This window comes from Poecilia reticulata, linkage group LG9 (genome assembly GCF_000633615.1).
Source record: "Poecilia reticulata strain Guanapo linkage group LG9, Guppy_female_1.0+MT, whole genome shotgun sequence".
Lineage (NCBI taxonomy): Eukaryota > Metazoa > Chordata > Actinopteri > Cyprinodontiformes > Poeciliidae > Poecilia > Poecilia reticulata.
In genome coordinates, this window is record NC_024339.1 from 13,842,687 (window position 1) to 13,846,799 (window position 4,113).

The following is a 4,113-nucleotide window of genomic DNA, read 5'->3' on the forward strand; positions in this document are numbered from 1 at the left end:
CTATCTATCTATCTATCTATCTATCTATCTATCTATCTATCTATCTATCTATCTATCTATCTATCTATCTATCTATCTATCTATCTATCTATCTAACAATACATAAATATTGATTTCTAATTCTGAATGGTATTTATTATTATTTTTAATAGTTTGTTAGCTATTTCAACTAAGAATGCCATGAAAATTAAGTTGAATATCCTCGTCTTTATACAGTCTAGGACTCCTTAGAAAGGTGTAATGTGTGCTTTAATTAAATAAAATGTATTGATGTCATATTCACAGAGTTGTGGACATGAACTTTATTTAAACTAGACTAATTACTGAGACAATAGAAATGTCTCAGTTTATCGTGCTGCCTCAGTGTCGTTGGTGCTGCTGGCTTCTCTGTTCTTTTAAATTGTGCTTTTCATTTCACAGAGAGCAGTGAGCGACTGGAGCAAGCGTGGACATTTTGAAAATCCAGCTTCACTCTCTGATGTGCACAGAGGAATTTTAAGCCTTAGATCCGTGACAAATGCAATTATCCATCTCCTCATATCCGTGTTTCCAGTTGAAAGTTCAGATCAGATTTTGGACTTTTGTTTTCATTTATTAACCTCTCTTTGAATCTCCGTGTTCACCTAGCTCACCTCTGTCAGGCTCATGATGCTATGTCTCTTCTTGTTTTCATGATGTTTTTTTTTCCTGATTTCCCTCTGATTATTTTGCCCTTGTGACCAAGTGTTAAATTAAATGCCTAATTTAACATGGATTTTTTGTTGGCCCCTCTTTGTTGGAAAGCTCTTTCTAATTGTTCAGCAGGAGCTGTGGTGTTTGTGCAGGCCAGGGGCCACTCAGTCTGCTTCTATTATACCACGGTGACAGCGTGTTCTTGGGCAAGGCATCAGAGCTGACAGGTCCCTCTGTCACACTTCTCTGCAGGCAGGGCATAGCCAGCCCATGGCACAGCTAGGGGTCCTCAAGACCAGAGGCTGCACTGCTCATCTTGGTGGATGCCTACTGAGGTTGTTTAGCAACCACCTTTGTTTGTTCATTTGTGTTTGGCTGCCATGTGATGCAGCCGTGGACATGGGGGTTACAGCATAACTAACCAAACAACACGAAAGCAGCTTTTGTGGCTTAAAGAAAGAAGAGGAGTTATCAGGAGAGCTAATACATCACTCAGACCTGAACTCCTCAGGAGAGGACACAGATTGATGTCTGTACATAACTTCAGGTTTTTTTTTGTTTGTTTTTTTAACAAGCAACTGTACAGGTGATGTCACACAAACTGAAGTACCGTCAGGTGCTGGTCTGGTGGGATGAGGGGAGCAAAGTGCACTGGGAATGGTGTGGCCAGGAATGGACTTACTGGGTAGGGCTAGGAACCCATTGACAACTGCTAGCTATTCTAGTTAAACAGCCAGCAAAAAAATAAAAATAAAAATAGTTCAAATGTTTTTTTAAATTTATTTTACCTTTGGATAAGCAGCTGGTTTTGGTACATTTAAAAGCTGTGTAAGTAATAAAAGTAATTGCCCACTTTTGTGATTTTAGAGATTTTAAAACTTACACATTTAGCTTCCGGATATTCTTCATAAAAAGAATCAAACTCACATTTAATACTGTGTCCCCCAAATAAAACAATACATCACATTCAGGTTAAAAATAAGTTATTTACAAAAAAAATAAAAATAATAATCAAGCTTCTACTTGCATGCCTCTGATGACATCGCAGAAGGTATCTTGTCAAGGAGCTTTTGTGCATACTAAGTTGCAATTCTTCTCCCCCACACAGAAAACCTCCCCCCAAAAAACATTTATCTGGAGGGGGTTTTATTTGTCAAATTTCTACTTCTTAGGCGCTAAACTTGTGTAGAACTGCCGCAAATCGCTTGAGGCAGATGTGAGAACACTTTATGGATTTTTGGAGAATCTGGCAACAGTGAAACAGATGAAAATGATTTGTGAACCAGGTGAGACTGGAATTGCTTAGTCTGGTCAGCACATTACTTTACAATGATTTTCAAGTCCCAATAGTGCTTCCTGGAGCAACGTAACCTTCTACTTCCAGTGAGAATTATGTCTGGGGAGACAAATAAATGATGAGCTCATTCTGCTGCATCTGAGAAGTCGACTGCCTCAAACCTGCATTCTTAGATGCTGCCCTGCATCTACACACCTGATTTAAATTAATAGGTGATTAAAAGACATCAGCAGCACTTGGTGGCACACTAAGGTAATGCAATTACTGGAATAAGCTGTGCTGCAGCAGAGGTGCATCTAAAACATGAAGGATATTAGACCTGGAGGACCTGGACTGAAAACCACTTGCTTATGCAATCAACGTTCTTTCAAGCACCATCCAGGGGAAACAAAGAAAAAAAAAAAACAACACTATCACTGCCTCACTGCACTGGCGAATAACTATTTCAGGGGATGCAAACAGAATATAACATCTGCAAATTTGCATGGAAAACAATCAGAAGGAAAAAATACTAATAGAAATGAAGCAATATTTGTGCTTCAGCGTCACCAGCTGCAGCAGCTTCTGTCACAGTGTGGCTTAAACAGCTGAACCCCTTACAAATCATACGGAGCTTGAATGCTTTAGAATCTATGTTGTGATTTATTTAAAAACATTTTTGCCCAATTCTGCTGTCTCTCGTGGAAAATTCGAAACAAAAAAAGGAAATAAAGTAAATGAAGAAACAAGTTTCCTGAATTAAGTTAGATGCCAGATTCTACTAAGTTCAAGTTGCTAAATCTACAGGATACAGAAACCTAACAAAGCACAGAGTGTTGGCAGCAGCTGACTGAAGCAGCTTCCACTTTCTTTCATCTCCCCTCTAATCTTCTGTTAGCACAGCTCTCCATCTTGTCAGCGGAGTTTGTTTAGGTTTTATGCCCGTCAGGACAGCTGTATTTCTCTTTCTCAAGGTATCATCCACGTCTGAAAAGTTCATCGGTGATAGATTTGCTTACAGAACATTTCCTTAGACACAATCTCAGGCTTTGTCTGGAAAATCATTAGGCTTTAGCAGCGTGTTTCATCCAAAACAAGAGCAGGAAAACATTCTTGCACTACCCAAACTCTGTAGATTCGCTTTTCAGCAGGAGATTATCTGAAGGTGCTCAGGATCCGGTGGGGTGACTGCAGCAGAAAAGTACTTCTAATCCTCCAGGTCTTATAATCATTATATACTATTAGTGGTGTGTAACAAATACTGAGAATAAGTATTACCTTGTAAAAATTAAGGGAGAAGATTTCAACTTGAAACGTGAATGCTGAAGACAGACTCTTAAACACTGACACTTCGTACTGACATATAACTTATTCCAGTTGAGCAGAGCTGAAGTTGGGGCATCCGTGGCTCAGTGGTAAGAGTCGTTGTGTTGCAAACCAAAAGTTGAGGAATTGTTTCCAGCTTTCAAATGTCAGTGTGTCCAAAGGCAAGGAACATAACCTAAAGTGGCCTACTGGCATGCCGATCATTATGTGAATGTGTCTGTTAGTGTTTTTGGGTGCATGTGACTGTTGCATACATACAAGTGCTTTGAGTTGTTGGTATGACTAGGAAAGTGCTACATAAATTCAGTCCATTTACCAGTATTTGCAATAAAGACAATTCCCAAAGCATATTTAGGAGCTTTTCTCTTTTCATACAAATACAATCTAAACCTGAACAGTAAAAAAAGTCTTTGAAAGTAAGGACAGTATTTTAACAGCTTAAAGCATTTTTATTTGGTTAACAGAGCACTGCTAATTAGCCAACCAATATTAGCTTTATGTTACTCCATTCTGCTTCACAGCTATTTACCTTATTGTATCGGTATGTCATATGAAATCATTATGATATCAAAGTCTGTGATTATAATGTGAAACAGCTTAAAGGGTGTACAGCTGGATTAATGGTTTTCCTGTTCAGCTTTTGTCACTTTTGAAATAACAAAATACGATTGATCGACTGTGTTGCCATTGGATGAGGTTTATTGTTTTGACATCAAGAATGCTGCTGACTGAATCACATCTCATGAGAGTTTTATAAACAATCACGTATCTCCAAAACAGTCCAACCTCTGTTTGCATGTGTCACCGCTGGAAAAACCTGTCTAAACACCCACATCATG

At 38.7% G+C, this 4,113-nt stretch overlaps 1 long non-coding RNA gene across 1 annotated transcript in view; it reads left to right on the forward strand.

The window, feature by feature from the left end:
• Positions 1-754, forward strand: part of LOC103469961 (uncharacterized) — an 86,132-nt gene extending 85,378 nt beyond the window's left edge. Inside the window, exon 6 of the long non-coding RNA XR_534431.2 lies at positions 421-754. This is a non-coding gene — a long non-coding RNA (uncharacterized LOC103469961). The remainder of the gene's footprint in view (positions 1-420) is intronic.
• Positions 755-4,113: the final 3,359 nt, after the last annotated feature.